General features: G+C 36.4%; 1 non-coding gene across 1 annotated transcript; it reads left to right on the forward strand.

Annotated features, from left to right (window-relative positions):
• Window positions 1–9821: 9821 nt before the first annotated feature.
• On the forward strand, window positions 9822–9929 carry LOC118349085. Its single transcript, XR_004802078.1, has one exon. It is a non-coding gene; the product is annotated as a small nucleolar RNA R71 (small nucleolar RNA).
• The last annotated feature ends 13149 nt before the right edge of the window (window positions 9930–23078 follow it).

Raw genomic sequence — 23078 nt, forward strand, 5'->3', positions numbered from 1 at the left:
TTTGTTTCGCAACCCCCTCGGCTCTCTTCCACTCTCGGTCTTCCTCTCCAGTCTCTCTCTCTCTCTCACTCACGATGTCCACATCTTTCCTCTGTGCCTTTTCCTCTCTCCGTTTCTCTCTCTGCTACATCTTTCCTCTGTGCTCGACGCCATAGAGCCTCTAAAGTCTTGGTGTGATTACACAACGCCGACGGGCTGGAGTGGTTCTTCTCCACGACCTCTACGCCTCCTTGGTCCTGCTTCACCACCACAACCACCATGCTCTTCGTCCTCATCGGTAGGTCATCTCTCCTCCACCGTCTCTCTCTCCCTCTCATATCTCTATTTTGTGCTGCAAGAGTGCATAATAAAGAAGATTATTGTGTGTCTTTGTTGTCTATATTGGTGGCTTAGAGTTGTGAGGTGCTTTGTGATGGAGGTAATTAGAACTGGATTGCTACTTTAATGAATTTGGGTTATGAACATGAAGTTAGGATTTTGTTTCAATTTTTGTGTGAATGATGTTGGTGTCAGAGGATGCATACTTTCTTCCCTTTTCCATCTTCACTTTTATTAACAGGCCTATTTGTTGGGACTAATTACCTTACCTAAATAGAATCATGGGGATGTTCTAATGGAACAAAAGACTTGGATGAAAATAATTGAAGGTAAGAATAGAGTGATTTTTTAGAAATAATACTTGCAGTTAAAAAAAAAAAAAAAAAAGAAGAAAAAAGAGATGTTGGTGTTATACTGGCAGCTCTAGGGTTTTGTTTGCTTATGGATTTTTTTTGGGGTTGAGAAGATTTTACTTTGCAATTGTCCTATTCAGTTTTTCTTGAGTTTAGCGTATTGGGTTTGGAAAATTTGCATATTGTCGTGGAATAGAGATTTATATATTTTAATTAGATTTTGGCATTGGGCATTAGATCATCAATAGGGATTTATATGTTTTAATTAAACAACAACTTGCATTAATTATCCCCCAAAAGATATGGGAAATCACATCATTTTAGCCCATATATATATGCATGATATATATATATATATATATATATATATAGTTATAGCTAGGCAGCTTGCTGTAAAGAATGAAAGTACATTAATTAGCTTATATTACCTCATGATCATGTTGTTCTCCAAGATGAGTACTACGCATTTTTTATGTATGCATGTATCAAGAGCTAAAGAACCTAATCAATCTATCTACTCTAAGCTAGTGGCATACAATATCTAACCATTCTCATGTGTGTGTGTAAAGTTATGATTGCCTTATCATCAACATTATTTGTGTATCCATTTTGCATAATTGTATAGATAAAGCTTATGATTATAAAGCATTTAATACTATTTAAGAGATTCACACCAGAAGTACTATTAATTATGTAAAATTCATGTTGTGTATTTATCTCTTTAATTTGCACACAGAGCTTCTTAAAGAATTTAGTATGATCAATTCAATCTAATTCAAGAAATGATAAATTTCCTTGGCACAACATGTACTCATATATATTTTAGTACTAGATCTATTTTTCTCTTATCTAGGGAACTAAGGCGGACTTCAACCTTATTTGCGGGAGAGAGAGTGATCATGCACTCACCCCCTATATATATATAGATTGGTACTAAAGTATTTTGGCACTGTTCTGTCTTTCTTTTCCTTTCCTTTCCATCATCCCTGCAAATGTATATTTGTTATCGATTTATGGGGTAGCCGTGCTAGCTTGAACTTTGTATTTGGAATGATAACATGCTAGTGTACATGAGGGCATCTTTGTCTGAAATGTGTCAAATGTAAATTAAAACTAATTACCTATATATATTATGTATATATATATATATATATCCATCATAATTCTACTGCTTGCACAAGTATAATATTCTCTTCATACAAAGCCAACATCAACGTGACATGCATGCATGCATATGGACCCCATTGAGTTCCACCTTAAGCTTTGTGACAAAGTTAGCCACCATTGATCTGTAGGTTTACATTAATACTTTGCAAAATTATATTAAAGCGGATGATCCAGACCCATCGCCTGGTTAGTTTACAAATCCCTTATATTATTCTAACTACGTAGATACGTCTATAATATATAAATCCCCACATGAACGCCAATAATTTATAGTTAAACTTCATTTTTTGCGACGTAATGTGGACATTCATTAAAATTTTGATCAAATTGAGGGTGACCAGTTTTGCCAAGCCCAATATTGCAAAACTTATACTTCCCGCTGCCTTGAATTCTTCCAAGGCAAGTAAGTAAATATGGGTTGATGAAAACTAGAAATTATCATAATACCCTTCGAAGTGTATCCAGAGAAGGGAATTAATATAATATTGCTGACCATACCGAACAGAGTAGCTATAATAATTGACATTCATTTTTCCAAATGAATCTCTGCTCGTTTTGATGAGATGTCTTCCCTGATCTGTTTCATCAGATGATCGAGTTTAGTTGTAACACCCGGGTCTAGCACGAAGCTCGCTTACAAATTTTTTTTATTTTTTTTCTCTAGAATTTCAACCACCTTATTAGGCATCATCTTATGCACGTAGAATCTCCCTCAACTATGGTTACTCCTGTCGCCAATTTTCTCCGTAGCATGCACATTTCTATCCCCACGATATTCACGGCAACAGTGAGATTTACATTCACGATTATGCATATTTTTCTCCCTTTCTTTTCCTCTAGGATTTTTCTTTTAATCACCTATAAATATGCATGTTTTCCTCCCATGCACTGGAGAAACCACCACTGGCATAAACCACAGACCCACATTGTCGTGACCTAAAGCCTCCCGCCGCTACATTTGGACGGACCGAGAGAAAATGGAGCAAAGCCATGGTTCACTACATGCGGTAGTCCACTACCCAGCCCCATGAAGGAACTGTAACCACCACGTTATCTCTGTTTCCACCCCAAAACTACCAGCCTCCATCTCGTGTAACCACCCTTTCCCCACTGCAAACCACTCTAGTGCATAGGTTCTCCTCCCACGGTTCCCATGAACCAGCCACTCTCCACGCACGTTCAACGACTTTTAGCCACCACGTTGTAACCTCCTCCCTCTGATCAGCCACTATGCAATGAAAACATCCTCCATAAAGTTGCCCACGCCTCCGTACGCAGCCACCGAAAGGAAAACCTGGACTATTCTACTCTATTTTTGCAGACCTGAAATAGAGGAAGTTTCCGCCCACCTTGAACCACTGCACCCAACCTCCACCGAGAGCTCCATCATGTTGGGGCCCCATAGAAATCCCCGCCGCCACATACTTATTGGTAAGCCACCGACAACACCTCCATGTCACTATCTCTCAGCTTACTCTTTATCTCCCTCACGTTTTACTCTCACCGTGTTACTCTCTCCCTCTCTCTCAGTGCTCTGTCGCAATCACTACCCACCATCGCTCAGCTCCTCGCACTTCGCAACTTTCTCTCTTCCGGTGAGTCTTCGTACCACTACTAAAATGGTGAAAGTCTGGTTTACATAAAGTAGCTACAAGAAGAAGAAGGAAAACAAAAAAAACAAAAACATGATTTACGATATTACAAGTTTGCCATTAAGGCCCACTGGTGTTGGACATATTTCAGATGGTTTTATGTTTTAAAAATATTTTGGGTCAGATTTCACTTTTACAGAAAATATTCTAGTTATTTTGGGCTTGGTTTAAATGGGTTATGTTTTTAATAAATGGTCTTGGTTTAATTTTACTTAAGAAAATACATGATTTTATAAAGATAATAATAACGATTTGTAATATGCTATAAGTATTATTATATTTTTAATATATTTTTAAAAGTACAACGTAGTGCAAGACTTTTATTTTGAACTCTTTAAAGAAAGACTAATTAAGTCTATTTTAATTAAATGGTATTTTTGCTTTGTCTACTTTAATAGATTTTAATATGGTTATGTTATCCAATTTTATATTGTATAGTTGAACTTCTATAATAAATAAGTTGAAGTTTAATGTTTTAGTCGGAGTTACTAAATGAACATTGATGATTTTAGAAAGTGATGTTATATTTTAAGGTTATGAGAAGTTTAGGCTTTTGAGGAATTAAAATAGACATTGCAAGTTTGAGAATTGAAATACGTGTTCAATTGAAAATTTATGGGAGTTACATGACAATTTTATAGGTGATGATTGATTTTGGTTCAGTACTGCTGTGGAGAAATTATGATAAACTAAGAAGTTCAGGTAAGCGGAGTTCATATACTAATTTTGCATAAAAAAAATGAAATGAGGTTGACTTTGAAAATAGGCATGTTTGCTTTTGAAAAGAAATCTGAAAACGACCTCAGATGTTTGTTCTGCATATGCATAAATTTTATATAAGAGAGTATTTTCTGTCATGACTGATGTTGAAATGAGCTAATTTTATGCATTTTGTTTCTGAACTATGCAAAAAGAGCGAACATAAAAATCTAAAAGTTTTTGCTGTGAATAAATGAAGATGTTCTGATTCTGTTTATTTTGAACATGTGAAATGATCTGAAGATGTTCAGTTTTCAGTTTTGATATGATGTGGCATTGATTACGTCCAAACTAGTACACGGTGTTATAGTATAGTTCAGGGTGTTGATCCACAGGGAGTCGGAAGAAAGACAACAAGACGCAAGCTTAAAAGAAAAGATAAAATTATAATATGACAAGAATCTGAGAATTCTACCTGAAGCACATAATTAAAATGAGATTAGGGCACGGATAAGAAGACAATTAAAGCTTTGAGCATCCATCAACCGGATCCAATACTACGACTTTTTCAATCCAAACGATATACACAATTAAGAATTATAGCACCAAATTTCTAATTGGAAGATATGACATTATATTCAACTAATTTTTCAAATTTAATTCTAGAAGCTATTCTCTCTTTACAAACCACGGTTTTCATATATAAAAATGAATATCAGATCTAAAGACGATTCTATGTTCATAAACAATAGTACAGCAGAAGATCACATCAATGGTATGAAAAGCTTGTTTAAGTCACAATCATATATTCATAATCCTATAGTTCAACAAAATCAAACCATAGCAAGATTTAATATAATAGTCTCAAACTTATAATATCCAAAACAAATGGAGAGTTGAATCCTATAATCTTAAATAATAAAGCTTAACATATGAATTGAAATAAAGTCAAAGTATTTTCACCAATCAATTTTCACCCTAGGCTTTACCCAAGATTTAGTTCTCCATAGAAGAACTAAATAATAAAAATGAAGTTTTTCTCTTCTCTAGAACTGTGCCTCCTCCTCTATCAAAACTCTCAATTTCGTGCTAATAAAATGCTTATAGAGGGTAGGAAAGAAACCCTAATGTCTTTCATATTCCCCCGCATACAAAATTGCCTGAATTTTAGGACTCATCTTGGTAGCCATGTACGTAGTTCAGAAGTTCAAATTTAGAAATATTTATTAGAGACAACTTTGTAGCCATTTAAGATAGCTTTCCAAATCATCAAGAATCGTATCAATCTGATATTTAAATGGAAAGCTATGATCAAATACTAAAGTATGTATAGGCTGTCTTCTAGCGAATTTTGGACCGACTCTTTCTCTTGATCCGAATTACTCTCAAACCCCATTATTATCCATATTTGAAGAGTCATACACTCGTTGAAAATTCTCAGGTTGTTCCAATGTCCTGTCTACTTGAAAGTCCTTCGAATTTGACTAGGTTTGGACTTCCTCTTTTATAGACTCTGAAATTAAATATAAAAATCTGCTCATGAGTATCCCAAAATAAATAAAAACTCAATTCAAGAATACAAATTAATTCCTATGATTTCTATTCACATTTTAGCTTTTTAGTCCTATAATAGGGTATTTAGAGTGCACTTTCATAAACTCATCACACCCCCTAATTTGCTTATTGCTAGTCCCTAGCAATTTCCATGCCAAAACAACAAAGGAGACCAAAGAAAATTACACACAAAGGCCACCAAGTCACAGTTTCCAGATTCAAAAATCAAAGCAATCTTAGGAATTCAAAAACCGTATCACAAGCAATCTACCTATAGCAATCCACAAAGTGTGTGTGTATTCCAAACTATATCCATCTAACCAGAAGCCCTGCCACATGCAACATTAAGAACATCTCAAGCGAAAGGTTCAACTTCATAACTCACAAGTATAAAAGTCTTTCGTGTGAGGATTCTCTCTATGGAGTTGACAATGGGTGTACACACACTCTCATGGGGAATTAGGCAATTATGTACAAACAACAAGCAAACATTGATCTCACTAACAAATGAGACTTCCACCACTCTTTCCAAAAGCTTACTTAGGATCAGATCGGTCAACACAAAAGGTTGCAATGTGGCTTGGGTTCGGGGCTATATAAAAAAAATGAAAAGGATTAAAAAGCTTCCAAGTACATACAAGGGGAATCTTATTAAATATCTCAATAGACCACACTTCTCACTTGATATACTCTCCAACTTTTCAGATCATCGAATAATAATGTTTTTCCTTCTTCTTCCTCTTTTCTCTCTCTCTCTCTATCTTTTATTCATAATAATTTGATTACCAAACACACGCCACTTTGATATTCTTGCATTTCTACCCAACCTTGACTTTTGTTTTTAATTGAAAAACTTTTTTCAACACAAAAGAAAGAAAATGTAAATTTCACACCTAATATACACTTAGAAGTAAAAAGGGAAGAAAAATCAGTGTATGAGCTATATTCCAATGGGGAGAGGCATGGATGATGTGGGCATATGAAAAGAAAAAGCTACATGTGTTTATTGGCTCAAAGTTGGCTACTAGGGGTCTATGATGGAAATGGTTAGCTTGAAAGGCTCAAACGTTGATCTTAAGTTTACTTTTGTCATATCCCAAGTATATCCACTATCTTACCACAAACCATGTAATGATATTATCAAAAGAAGTGTCCAATTCAACAGATCAATAAACGCTTATCACAATTTAGTGCATTTGTAAGCTCTCAATCCTCTCCAAGACTCACATGAATACTTGAGCAAAAGAGTTCTCTAGCTACATGTGTCAAACCACCATCTTACCACAAAGCTTGGATGAGTGCATTAGGGGTTCTGTGATTGCTTCAACAAAAAAAAATGACTATAGTGAGTTTGGTGAATTCACGAAGATGGTTATGACTGAGAATGAGTACACATGTGAAAATGATGAACGTGTGATGCAAATTAAAAAAATTTTGACACATGAAAATTTGCCACAGAGTTCCAACAAGCATTTTAAATACTGAATTTGCACCACCACTCCCAAACTTAAATGAAACATTGTCCTCAATGTTTAAGAATCAAATTTGAATGGAGAGTAACTAAAAATGGTAGAATACACCTGATGAGTGACGTGGGTAGCTCGCTAAACACCAAAGATGGTAACCTGAAATGACAAAATGAAACTAAACTACAAACAAAAACAAATAAAACAACAACAACAAACAAAAAGGAAAAGAAAGAAAATAAGAGAAAACAAGAATAAAAAACAAATAAAGAAAAATATACCTGTGTGGTGTGATCAAGGTTGATAGATCGGATTCACAAGTGGAATGTCTTCCACTTTCGAAACTTGTCTATCAATTAATACTTTAAGGCATTGACCATTTACTTTAAGGACCCGGTCATCCCTAGGGCCCTCTATTTCTACCGCCCCATTTGTAAAAACATTCTTCACTACAAAAGGCTGGTCCACCTAGATCGAAATTTTCATGGGTGCTTATGAAGTCTAGAATCATATAAGAACACTCGATCATTAGGCTTAAAAGTCTTCCTACCAATATTTTTATCATGAAAAGCTTTCCTTTTAGCCTTATAGATTTTAGAGTTCAAATAAGCATCATTTCTCAACTCCTCCAACTTGGTCAACTGAAATTTTCTTAGCTTACCAGCATTCAATTTTGAAGAAATACTAACTGGAAAAGTGTCACCTCGGCCAAGAAATGCATGCTTAAGACTTGAGGGTAATGGTTTCAATTCCAATTTGAGACTATCCACGCTTGAAGGAATATGCTTTTCACTTCTTAGACAGCTCCTCAAATTTCAGTTGCCAAATATGTGGGACATAATCCTGAGGTTTATCAAAAATAGCATAAACATTAATAACATCAGATGAATCATTCATAGTATCAAACTCAGAATTAATAAGAAAATATTCAAGGGAACCAGAATCATGAGTTGTGTGAACTTTCTTGTCTATGAGGGTGTCAATCATGTACGTTTGGTGGAGAATATTGCCTGTTTGTCAATATGGAGAATATTCACCTCAAGAGTCATATTCTCAAAAGAGAGCTTCATTAGACCATTCCTGCAATTAATAAGAGCATTAGCAGTAGCGAGGAAAGGTCTACCTAAAATTAAGGGGATTTTAGAATTAGAGTCAACAACAGAACTAGTATCAAGGATTAAGAAATCAACATGGTAGTAAAACTTGTCTATTTGGATCAAAACATCCTTAACTATTCCTCTCAGTTTCTTAACTGAGCTGTCAACCAATTGAAGCAGAACAAAAGTGGGCTTAATTTCACCCAAACCAAGCTTCAAATAAATGGAATAAGATATCAAATTTATACTAGCTCCTAAATCTAGCAACGCTTGCCCAAACTCAAGATTCTTAATATTACATGCAATGGTTGGACAACCAGTATCCTTGTACTTAGAAGGAATTCACTACTCAGTTAGAGCACTAACTTGCTCTGTCAAGAATGCTGTCTTTTTAACATGGTGCTTCCTCTAAACTGTACACAAATCTTTGAGAGCTTTTGCATAAGTAGGAACTTGTTTAATAACATGCAAAAGAGGAAGATTAATCTTTACCTGCATGAGGTTATCCAAGATTTCATTGCTAGAATCCAAAGTTCGCATACTAGATTTTAAAGCTTGAGGAAATGGTACCTTCACTGGGCTCTTAATTACCTCGGCTTTCTTGGGCAACTCAACACTATCATTGCTTTGTTCCTCTTCAACATCCTCTCGCTTATTACTTGTTGAGATGTATAAGGACTTACCACTTCGTGTCACAATGTCATTGACCTCCTTCAAATTTCCTTGAGCCATATGTTGTTGACCTTTGGATGTAGATTGAGCTTGGGAAGGGAACTTACCTTGCTCATTCACACTCAAGAAACTCATCAATTTGGACACTTGACTCTTTATCTCCTTATTTTCTTCAACAACCTACGTAATCAAAGATTCAAACTTTTGGTTAGTCTTACCCTGTACCTCAATAAAAGTATGCAAAGTATCTTTTAAAGGACTCCTAGAAGATGAAGGTGCATGATATGATCTAGGGGTTGTGCAGGCAGCTGGTTTTCAGACTTCTAGCTAAAATTGAGGTGATTGCGCCATCCCGGATTATAGGTATCAGAGTAAAGTGTACAAGGCTTCTTGTACATACCTAAGGCATTACATTGTTCTTCATACATCCCTCTCATCTCAGCAAGTGTGGGACACTCTTGGGGGAGGTGATCTATCCCGCCACAAACAAAACATGGTCCAAAAGGCTCTGCATGATTAACCACGTGTGTTGGCTTTAAGTCCTTAGTCTTTAACACATCTAGCTCCCTAGTGAGCATCTCAACCTTAGTCTTTGGGTTATCCTTTTCCCTGAGATAGTAAATTCCACCACCATTTGGGTTTCCTGTAGGTCGTGACCTATTTGTGTTCTCAATAGCACTAGGTCCAATCCAAGTGTGAGCTTTTTCAGCAATCTCATTGAGGTATTCTATGGCCTCATCAGGATCTTTCTGTAAAAACTCACCATTACACATCATCTCCACAAATTGGCGCTCTCTAGATGTAAGTCCCTCATAAAAATAGCTCACTAAGCCCCAATTCTCATACCCATGGTGAGGACACACACTCAACAACTCCTTAAATCTCTCCCAAGACTGATACGAAGTCTCCCTGTCCTTTTGTGCAAAGGTGGAGATTTGCCTTTTTAAAGTATTGGTTTTATATTGGGAAAAATATTTATTAAAGAAGACCTGAGTTATCTCATTCCATGACCCAATAGATAGTGGTCTCAGCGAGTATTGCCAACTCCTAACTCTATCCTTCAAAGAAAAATGAAAGAACTTAAGTCTCACAACATCATCTATAGCACTATGACTATGGAAAGTTGCAACTACTTCCTCAAACTCTCTAATATGCAAATAAGGATTTTCATTCTCTAAACCATGAAAGGTGGGAAGTAACTGTATCATTCCTGTTTTAAAATCAAGTTGACAAGTATTGGCTGGAAACATGATGCATGATGGTGTGGCTGTGCGTGTAAGGTGGAGGTAATCCGGAAGAGTCCTAGTGGGTTGATCATCGTGTTCACTCATTTCTTCAGGACTAGATGGATTATCAAATAAAGTATTTAAAATGTTTGATTCTGACACTAGCACAGATCTACAAACAAATCTACCAAAGGTGTCTCTATATCTGTGCATGCAAGGTAACAAAATACTAAAAAAATAAAAATACTATAAAAATAAAGAAGAAAAAATAATTAAAAAAAGATAAAAAATAATGCAACAAGCTAAAAGAAGCAGCAAAGTTACCGCCTTTGCAAATTGCTGAAAAGAACAACTATCTAGCAATTCTTCTATTGTCTCTCCAGCAATGGTGCCAAAATTTGATTACACCCAAACTAGTACTCGGTGTTATAGTACATCTCAGGGTGTCAATCCACAAGGAGTCAGAAGAAAGATAACAAGAAGCAAGCTTAAAAGAAAAGATCAAATTATAATATGACAAGAATCTAAAAATTCTACCTAAAGTACGTAATTAAAATGAGGTTAGGGCATGGATAAGACCGCAAGCAAAGCTTTGGGCTTCCATCAACCGGATTCAATACTATGACTTTTTCAATCCAAACGATATACACAACTAAGAATTATAGCACCAAATTCCTAATTGGAAGATATGACATTATATTCATCTAATTTCTCAAATTCATTCTGGCTACTATTCTCCCTTTACAAACCATGGTTTTTATATATAAAAATGAATATCAAATCTAAAGACGACTCTATGTTCATAAACAATAGTGTAGCAAAAGATCACATCAATGGTATGAAAATCTTGTTTAAGTCACAATATATATTCATAATCTTATAGCTCAACAAAATCAAATCATAGCAAGATTTAATATAATTGTCTCAAACTTATAATATCCAAAACAAATAGAGAATTGAATCCTAGAATCTTAAACAATAAAGTTTAACATATGAATTGAAATAAAATCAAAGTATTTTCACCAATCAATTTACAGGCTAGGCTTTACCCAAGATTTAGTTCTCCATAGAAGAACTAAATAATAAAAAAGGCTTTTCTCTTCTCTAGAACTGTGCCTCCTCCTATCCAAAAATCCTCAATTTCGTGCTAATGAAATGCTTATATAGGGTACGAAAGAAACCCTAATGTCTTCCATATTCCCGCATACAAAATTGCCTAAATTTTAGAACTCTTCTTGGTAACCAAGTATGTGCTTCAGGAGTTCAAATTTAGAAGTTCTTATTAGAGACCACTTTGTAGCCCTTTATGATAGCTTTCAAACATGTCAAGAATAGTATCAATCCAATATTTGAGCGGAAAGTTATGGTCAAAATACTAAAGTATGTACTGGTTGTCTTCTTGCAAATTTCAGCTGACTTTTTCTTTTGATCCGAGTTACTCTCAAACCCCATCATTATCCTTATTTGAAGAGTCCTACACTCATTGAAAGTTCTTAAGTTGTTTCAACTTCTTGCCCACTTGAAAGTTTTTTGAATTTGACTGGATTTGGACTTGCTCTTTTATAAGCTCTGAAATTAAACCTAAAAATCTACTCAAGAGTATACCAAAGTAAATAGAAACTCAATTCAAGAATACACACTAATTCCTATAATTTCTATTCACATTTTAGCATTTTAGTCCAATAATAGGGTATTTAGAGTGTACTTTCATACACTCATCAGGCATCTGAAAACCTTGGCATGAATTTCCGATTCTGTATCTAAATATGATTTGGTTCCGACATTGTTCTGTTTTGTTTTTGTTTAGGCCCAACCATGGGTATAATACTGGTTTATAACCCTACCACGGAGGTGAAACATGGTATACAGCCCAACCACGGGTATAATGGTGGTTTATAACCCTACCACGAGGTGAAACATGGTATACGACCCATACACGGGTATAATGGTGGTTTATAACCTTACCACAAGGGTTAAACATGGCATCTGTTACGATGCAATGCTCTGATATGATATGAAGATGATGTCTCTATTTATGATATGCCGAAGGATTTTTGGATAAAAAAGTTTTTCTGAAAGTTTCGCTCTGATGTTTTGTAACAAGTTTTGTTTATGCATTCTCAATGTAAATATGTTGTTTTTGCATTCTGAAAGTAAATGTTTTGTTTTGCATACCGAACTTTATAAATGCTCATATTTACATACTAGTATAAGTTCTCTACTTACTGAGTTTTTTATAATTCACCCCTTATCTCCATAATATTTTTCAAATATTTTGATTGTTCAGTTGAGGATCAAGATTATGAGGTATTGGGTGAGATGAGTATTGTCATTTTTATGAGTATTGTCGATTTTTATGAGTATTGTCTATTTTTATTCAGAAATTTTATTGTGTTATGACGACTTGGCATTTTGGAAAATTGGTTATATTGAAGAAATTAGTTTGAATCAAAATTTCTATATGATGTTGAGAATTTAGAGTCTATTATTATATTGTTGAAATGTGAGTTTAAGTGATAGAAAATAACTCTCCGACCTGTGCTAGACCAGGGCGTTATATTAGTACTACTAGTTTACTTCTATATATGTCGTATATATATCCCACGTATGTACTTGAAACTAGAGGGGCAAAGATGCAATGAGTAGAGAACTGGCATGCATATGCATACATACATATATATATATATTATGTATCTATGTATGTATGTTGCCGTAAATATATTTTTTGTTCTATTTTTTTTATCGCCTGTAAACTTAGGACATTGATCTGGCTAGTTGTTGCACTGTAATGGATTGAAACCAGATCAACTGGAATTTTATAGCTAGAAACCTTGGTCCTTGGGATGAATGTCCAAACTTTGTATATTGTCAACCTAGAGATGAAATGATTGCAACAATAATGGATTTGGAGACATTTGAAATAACGAGTCAACCAATATTATTTTGAAACGAAATGAAGAAATTTTCGAAAAAAGAAGCAAGAGAAGTGTAAGCTATTCACGTTTTGTATTCTCAATCACAATGCAAGTGAAAAGCAGATTTTTACTGCTCTTGCCAAAAATGCCTAAGAATCTACACAATGAAATCTGATTAGAGATAAACAAGGTGGCCAAAAATGATTAAAGATTGGGGTTAGTGCATACACAAGCAGATTTAACATGGAAATTTCAATCTTTTTAATGAAGTTACCTTTCAACTTGCAAATAGGGTTGATTCCACGCACACCAGCACTAACAACAACAACTGACCCAAAAGTCAAAAGGCATAAAATAACCACACATAACAACAACCCAACTTTAGTTATAGACTGCATAGAAGCTTTCCTCTACAACATAAGCTCCAATTCTTCAAGGAAATGAGGAAGAGGCACAATAAGTTTGGACAGGTTTAAAAGAATTATCCTGATTCATACACTAAGAAATTATAATTGTGGGATATTTTTGTGACTAAAGCATTTCATATTATAATTTGACTGCACAAGCTGTGCTTTGTCTGTTAGTCAATGCAATGCCTGCCAGCTATAGTTTATTACTTCAAATAGTCAAAATAACACAAAAAGCAACTATCTCTCATGACACACAATGCTTTATGATTCAATGTATTTCCTAACTTATAGTTTCAAGCTATTCCATTTAATGTAGATTGAAGATGCCACTACACTAAACTTCAAGTCACCAGATATCACCGTTATCATCATTATAGCAACAAACTCATAAGTCCCTATTGAAGCAATATCTCAACTGACACCAGCCTTTGTGGATTCCTTCCTATGGAGAAGGCCGAAAAACTTTTTGGCATTTTCAAAGAAATAAAAAATGAAAATCACAAACACAAGGAAACATGGAAAACCATTCTGCCAAAATATTCTCACAAAAGTTTCTCTAAACAAACTCGATTTTCCCGCATATAGATTGCTCCCCAAAAACACTTTTGACTATTCCCAACTTTGAATAACTCTTTGTCCTTCGATCATTTGATTCAGAAAAAGCTTTCCAACAGCTCAAGCTACAAACCTTCATGGGCTAAAAAATTGTCATTTGAGGTATCTGATTATTGAGCTTTTGTTCATTTTATTTTTAGGTTAAAATAGACTTTGAGTTCACATTTTATAGAAGGCAATCTAAATAAAGTCTTGGGCAAACAGACTTAAAGTCTTGGGTTTAAAAAAAAGACATATACATATATATATATATATATATATATATGTATACCTGATATTAATTGGTTGTTTCAGATTTAACTTTTTTACTCTTCAACCAACGATGATTACCTGCAATGGTAGGGATCTGATCATGATCATATAAGTTGCATCTCCCTTTACTTGACATGTGAAGAATGATCCTAATTCAGCATCTCGATTTGAATTGATGAATATTAATGATTGACTACGATGACTAATTCCATATATATAGACATGATTAGTTCCTTAATTGCATTATTGATTGAGTGACACTTCCCCTTAATTAGCTTCAAGATGCCTAAGTAATATTCAAAAACCACTATCTCAACTTCTTGGCATCTCGAGGTTTCCTTAATATCGGTTAATCGCTTAGAGCTTTGATTCCAATAATAGTCTTGGTCCACGCAGAGTAACAGGCAGCAACAATATACTATGTCTACCGTACATCAATCCAACATCACTCATTCACTAACTCAAAGAGGAATGTTTCAACTACTTCTAACATACCCACCAATGTTGTATGACATGAACTCTAATGTCAACTAGCTAGTTCTATAAATATGCTTCATGTACTTTATAGCAACAAATAACGTGTTGAGACCATTCATTTAATCACATGTCACAAAATATATCAACCTTCATTTTGGCTCCACAATTCAATTACTTCAACCATATACACTTATTCCCTTCACCCGTGTATTTTTTATGTGACTTGTTCAATGTTCTAGAAATTGACGGTCTACGGTTATCTAATAAGTTTTCCCACCCTGTCTTTTTTCAGATGGACAAAAATTGGATAAATGAGCTCGATAGACTTTTATCACCTGCATTCGCCCAAGGGGTTAACAATTTCCTCACACAAGCACGAAACCATGCACATGGACGGGATCGCATTCATTGTCCATGTCGTATATGTTGTAATAATTTGTTCCTACCAATATTTGAGGTGGAAACTCATTTATTCATCAAAAGTTTCAATCCAAATTATGCCCAGTGGATATTTCATGGGGAGGAGGAGACATTAATGTCAGTGACAATGACATTGGTGACGACGTTATACCAAAAGAAGAATACATCGATGACATGTAACATATGTTGGATGACATCAGGGTAGGCACCTTTGTTGATGTGCCCCAAGACAGCACTATTGCGCCAACTCGGCCACCAATACCTGACGCTTCACTAGAGTCATCTTTTGACCAGCTACTGGAGGATGCTCAGCGTCTGCTTTTCGATGGGTGTACAAAATTTTCTAAACTATCATTCGTTGTCAGGTTGTGACACATCAAAACAATTGGTGGATGGTCAATTAAGTCATTTGACATGCTCCTTAACCTGTTGCAGTCTGCCTTTCCTGATGCGCTCTTACCACAATCATACGAGGAGTCAAGGTCTTTAGAGCGCGGTTTGAGTTTCAAGTACCATAAAATTCATGCGTGCCCTAACGACTACATCTTATTCTGCAAGGAAAATGCCACTCTTAATGAATGCCATGTATGTAAGGCTTCGAGGTGGATGCCAAATACACACGGGTCATGAGTTATACCTCAAAAAGTGTTGCGGCATTTTTCGTTGAAGCCGAAATTGCAATGTCTCTTTATGTCTGCAAAGATAGCAGGTGATATGAGATGGCATAAAGAGCAACGGGTGATAGGAAATACCATTATGAGACATCCGGTTGACTCTGAGTTTTGGAAGAAATTTGATGAACAACACAATTGGTTTGCTGTGGATCCTTGCGATGTTAGGCACGGTTTGGCAAGTGATGGTTTGAATCCCTTCAACAATTTGGCTAAACCTTATAGCATTCGGCCAATGATCCTTGTCCCTTATAGGCCAATGTGGTCATGCATGAAAGACCAATTCTTCATTACATCTCTGATTATTCTTGGCCTAAAGTCACCAGGGAATGACATTGATGTTTACTTGCAACTGTTGCTCGATAAACTACTTGAATTTTGGGAACATGGGGTACCGACATATGATGCCTCAACTAAGGACAATCATGTTACATGCTGGCTTATTGTGGACAATCAATGACCTTCCCACCTATGAGAATCTTTTTAGCTGGTCAACAAAGGGAAAATTGGCTTGTCTGTCTTGCAATGCCGACACAGATTCCAATTGGTTGAAATATGGCTGAAAATATTGTTATATGGGACACTGACATATCTTACCACCAAATCACATATGGAGAACAAGGAAAGGGTTGTTCAACGGTAAAGAAGATCATCGCATGCCACCGAGGGATATAGGACGAGATGCTATTCAAACTCAATTGCAGATGATTAGTGATGTTCAATTTGGTAAATCTTGTATGAAGAGAAAACACACTGATGAAAGAGCTGAACTGGACAAAGTGTAGCATATTCTTCAAGTTACCTTATTGGTCAACACTACAACTTCGGCATAACCTAGATGTTATGCATATTGAGAAAAATATTGTTGATAACATCTTATACAATTTAATGAACATTCCAGGAAAAAGTAAGGATAATATCAATTCACAACGTGACCTAGTGATTTTGGGCTATAGAAAAAAATTACATTGAGGCGTGAAGGTGATCGTGTAACAATGCCACATGCACTGTACACTTTACACAAGGATGAAAGGAATAAATTTTGTGAGTGGCTGACCGATATCCAATTTCCAGATGGGTTCGCTTCCAATATCTTGAACTATGTTTCTCTGCGTGATTGCAAAATCTCCAAGTTGAAAAGTCATGACTGTCATGTTTTCCTTCAAAGACTACTTCCTATTGCTGTTGTGGGGTACTTAAGAAATGGCATTACCTTGGTTTTGACTGAACTTAGCACTTTCTTCAAAGAGTTGTGCTCTCAAACACTGGATGTGAATCGCCTATCCCACCTCCAAATTGATATCGTCACAATTGTATGCAAACTGGAGATGATATTCCCTCCTTTTTTCGATGTCATAGTCCACCTAACTGTCCATTTACCCCTTGAGGCCATACTTGGAGGTCCAATACAATATAGGTGTATGTACCCATTTGAGAGATATCTCGACAAATTCAAAAGGTGTGTTAAGAATAAAGCTCATCCAAAAGGTTCAATAGCCGAGGCCTACATTCACATCGAATGCCTGACATTTTGCTTCTTGTACCTCCAACATGTTGAGACGAAGTTTAGTCAACCGGACCGCAACATTGATGGTGGAGAAGAGGAAACTATAGATGGATTGAAAATTTTCAACTAGCAAGTTTGTCCCTTGGGCATAGCTTCTAATGTGCAATTAGAAGATAAACTCCTTAGGTCAGCCATCTGGTACGTGCTTAATAACTGTGGGGAAATTGGACCCTACATAGAGTAAGCATCAATGATATTACTTACAAATTTACTTCCATTAAGAACTTGGTTGTTATCAACCCACACTAGCTAGCTAACATACATATTTTGCTTGGCGATTCCATGCTCCAAATGTAGGGAGCACTACGAGAAATGTAAGGTGCATAACCCAAGTTGCATCGATCGCACGCATCAAATTGAGTTTCCAACTTGATTCAAGCAATGTGTAAGTTAGCTACATCCCTCTCTACTTGCATTATAGTTTTCATTGATATGCTTTGGAATGATGAAAAGATACGTTATAAATTTCCAATGTTTTGGTCTAGATTTAGGAACAACGTACAACCGATTCACTTGATGTGTCCGTTGATCTGTATGCATTAGCTTGCGGGCCTGACCATTGGGTTGCATCATATGTTGCTTGCATTATAAGTGATAAAAGGTTTCATACGAAGTAGCGTGAACTTCGCCATGTTCACAAAATTGTGGAGTGTTGGTAATTGGCGACGAGGCCATAAATAATGTAGACTTCTATAGTGTTATTAATAACATCGTAGAGTTACACTACATGGAATGGCGTTGGGTGTACTTGTTTGAATGTGATTGGTTTGACGTTGGTGATCGAAAACGAGGGGTGCAAGTGGATGATCATATGACTGGTGTCAACATGAGTAGAACTTGGTGTAAAGATGAACCATTTGTGTTGGCATGTCAAGCTTTCCAGTGTTTTTAAATTAGAGATATAAAGGCAAAAGGGAGTTGGGGTGCTGTGCAGAACTATACAAATAGGAATGTATACAACATTCCTCCAAAGCCGAGGGTGATGGAAGAAATTGATGGTAAGTTAAGTGACAATGATGCCGATCAAGAAAATAAGTCATCATATTATTATGCACCATTGCAGTGAGGTGCATGTCAGTGTCAACTCCACTAAGTATGACTAATATAGAACCTGGCCATATTGATGCACAAACAGTCATGGATTCGGATGGTCAATGCATAAATGCAGCATACTTTATTAATGATGACATGATTGCTTCTGGCTCTGGAGATGCGTATGGTGATGGGGAATATTTAGATGAGAAGTACCTATCCACAGACGAAGAGTCTGTGTCAGATTAATTATAGCCAACTAAGGAAACTTCGTTGATTCAAGGTTGACACAGTAGATTACCTCTTTTTAATAGGTATGTGGATATAGATAGTTAATTATTGTGGCTGTATGAAATACCTGCTTTGATTTTTTTTATTAAAAGCATGAACTATAATCTTATTGATAACTGGACTGAACTAATATACTCAAGATTGGATGTTTTCATTGCATTTTCTGATAAGTATAACTGGCAGTCTATTTATTTCCTATAAACTGGTTTGACTTTTGATATGTATTACCTTATTGTGTCTCAGGTGAGGGGAAAAAGTCTTGTGTTGCATTCAAGTGGGGGAAAAAGTGGTGTTGTAGATATACTAGCTAAGCCTTTCGCATTAAGGCTTCACTTCCTTGAATCCGGTCAAGGTAGAATTTGCTTTCCTCTGGCTTGGCCTATTTATTATGCAAATAACAAACAACGGAGTCAGTATTATATGCATTGTCCAGTCCTAAATGCTTTAAACGAAGTTTATCATGTAACGAATCTCTGCTTCATGTGATCAGAAACCGGGCCATAACATACTCTTAGGCTAGATATAGTGAGAACGACAAGACAATCCCATCTTCAATATGGAAGCATGAGGAGCATAAACTTTCAAGATATATAATTTGACAATTATATACTTACCCAAAGTTGAACTAAAGTACTTGCATGCATGCTAGATCATTCTCTCTGAAGTTGTGGCAATAGAAGAAAACCCTTCACTTTATTAATTATAGAAGAATGTATGTTATGCTCATAACATAACATAGATTGCTATATAAGTGAATTCAACAATATTAATTATCCAGCATTCCACTTGCAAATACATAAGCTTTATAAAATGTCAAAATTAGTCAACCAACAACGAATTGAAAACTCCTCCAACATCTTTTTTACGAACATGTGAATCCGCTTTGAGATTTATTATGTGGAATGGAATGACATTTATCTCAAATGTCATCTCGTATAAATGCAGGTGACCGATTAGGAGAAAGTTCAAGAGGAGTAGGGAGAGGAGGAGGTATGAATCGTGCTAGGCGACATGTACCATACTCCCATCGAGCCTGCCGACCACGCAGAGTATGGATCAATTCATACCATAGCCCTGAGTTGGCAGATCAATCCAGCTCGGATAACTCAACACAGGCTCCAAGTCATCCTTGGGAGCCTCCAAGTGCTATTTCAACATTGCCTCCACCGGCTACTATTAGAGAAATCTCACCTATTAAAGAGCCATCACTTGTTAGGAAACCCGCAAGTAATGAGAGATCAGTATACCACAAACTGGTGCATGTTTTTCCCAGACACAAAGAACGAGTTGGACAGTATATGTGTTATTTCGTGTAAAGATTAATTAAACTTACGAACACTAATGTTTGCTATCATGTAGTACAGATGCGGATGCCCCCACAATGCCTAAAATAAACTAGAAATAGAGGAAACGTGGGCGTGGGCCCACAAAATGCACTGAGTTTGAGAAATTGAGGAAGCACGGGAAAGTGCTTTTGAAGATAAATGAAGGTGAAACTACCCCGTGTTGTGAGAACGCTAACTTGTTCACGACACGGGTAACATGGATTGTAAAGCATCACTGCGACATGAGTTACACAAGATGGTTTGATGTCCCACAAGCCCAGAAGGATGAGCTAATTTACCGCATTTGAGTAAGTCATTTGTTATTTAATATCGCTTGTTTGAAAGTGGTCGTAGTATTCACTTACAAAATAACGTGATGGCATAAATGTAGGGCGACTTTGTGTTCGATTGGGAATGCAAAAATCATGCTTGATAGTAACCAAGCAATTGCATAAGCACTTCAACACATTCCACCATGACTTGCACAAGATATATGTATCATATGGAAGCCACGAAGAAGCGTTGGTTAGTGGGATTAGCTTGGTTGACCCCATTGTACGGGTTAAGTTGTGTGGGAGGTGGAGAAGTGACACATTTAAGGTATAGTTTATTTTATTAAATTAAACCATATATCTTCCAATTTAATATGTCTACTTATTATTGTGGTAAATCCATTTGTTTATCATAGCTAACATTGGGTTTGCATGGCAGAAAATCTCACATCAAAATCAGGAGAATCAAAAGCGACTCATAACTAACCAGACATCGAGCTGTAAATCATTTGTCCGGATCCTTAAGCAGAAGGTATAAGGTTTCAAATAATTTCTTCTCATATCAATACACTTGTCCCAAATGGTAAGCTCATATCTCAACAATAGGCAACATAATGACTCATCATGTATTAAATTGTAAGAAGTGGTCTTTGATAGCATCCATAAGCTGGTTTATTTTATATATAGGTAACTAATTTGTTTGGGATCTTTTTATAAGGGTCGCCGGCCACAAGATATGGCCATCGAACTGGTGTGGAGGTCAAAAGACCACACGACCCTCTTAAAAGTTCTCCATCGAACGGGCGTGGAGGTGAGAAGATCACATGACCATCTCCAAAGTTCGCCATCGAACGAGCGTGGAGGTCAAAAGACCACACGACCCTCTCCAAAGTTAGCCACCGAAAGCCAAGTTACACACTCACAGTGCAAACAAACGGGCATGGAGGTGAGAAGACCATAGACCCTCTCCAAAGTTAGCCACTGAAAGTCGAGTTACATACTCACGGGGCAACCTGAAAGGGCGTGGAGGTCAGTAGACGCCACGACCCTCGTACTGAACTTCACCAGCAAGCACTGAGTGTTTACGCTTGTGACACCCCCAACCTCCACCTGGGATGGAACAAAGACTTAGAGCGTCAGGACATGCAACACAAGGTTACATATCCCCATTCGTGACAATTAATATGCAATGCATCCAAGTATACAACTAGCAGTATACAATAATCGTAGCGGATAGAAGGGTGAAAAACAAAACTTATGCCATAACAACTAAAACACCCCAATTTCATTATAAATCATCAAGTTCAAAATACCAACATAGCATAGACTTAGGTACAAAGTTAAATCATTATCTTCATGCAATCTAAGGCATGAAGGACTATAGCCTTAAACATGATGATCAAATCTAGTCTCCTCTCAAGGTCAGGCTTCTCCTCAATCAGTCAGATCCAATGCTCCATCTAATATGTTCTCTTCGTATCTTAACACAACTTCTATCATTTCAAGTGAAATGATAGTGGATACACAAGGGGTGAGATTTACATGAAATCTTAGTAAGTTAACAACCAACTTGCACAATGATAAATTATGCATGGAGGATGATAAATATGTAGTGCATGAAATGCAGAAAAATGTGTGTTTGTCTCCCATCCAGATTCCTCAACATATTCATCATAACATTTCATCATTTTTAACAATTCATAAATTAATCATAACGTGTGGTATCGTAACAGTTTTCCATGTGTACTGTGAGTACCTGCCAGTGACCGTAGTACAACTCATATTGAAACTACGTTGTTTATATTCTCATTCTCAATGCATTGGTAACATAACATTATAACATCATGACATGTACACCCATCAGCATTAGATGTCATAGCATATTGACCTCGCTCTGGCATTCTTTTAAATATAATCCATTCAAAACCCGTTGATTGTCCTTTGTCAATCCAAGGATTACCACTCCATTCTTAAACACTCCAGAGTGGACAGAAGAGTTTCACTAGGACATGCGCATATATAGTAAGCTTTTTATGTGAAACGACATTTGTAGATGTAATATGCTAAAATGGTAGAAATATCACATGTCATGTAAATATATATACTCATTGTATCATATAACAAGATATTTTAAGTTCAATGTGATAATTGAAGCATGAATGTGATAATTGGAGTTGCGGTTTGAGTCCGAGTCTTCTCCAAGAATGCTCCAAGAATGCTCCAAGATTTTCAAGTTTGATTTTGGAGTTTTGTTCTAGATTAGTCAGTCTATTACGTGCATGGATGGTTCCGGGGGCTGCCAGCCCCCCCCCCCCCCATGTCGCATGCAAAGACACGCACGTTTGCCGAATTGGTTTCCCAGGTTCCTCAGGCTCTCCCTGAGGTCTCGATACCATTCAGGCCTCCAAAATGTGTTGAAGGTGAGTTCTTTGTGCAATTTACTAAGGAGGAGTTGGCTCGTTCGGCTGTTCCTTTTCAGTTCTCTATGGTTTTAAAATTCTTAAGACAAAGACCTTCTTTGGATCGCATCAGAGGGTTCATTCATAGCAGATGGGGATTAACGAATCAGCCAGTCGTTTCAGCTATGCGGAAGGCTCGGAATGTCTTTGTGCGATTTTCAGATGAAG

This window comes from Juglans regia, chromosome 7, assembly GCF_001411555.2.
Source record: "Juglans regia cultivar Chandler chromosome 7, Walnut 2.0, whole genome shotgun sequence".
Taxonomy (NCBI): domain Eukaryota; kingdom Viridiplantae; phylum Streptophyta; class Magnoliopsida; order Fagales; family Juglandaceae; genus Juglans; species Juglans regia.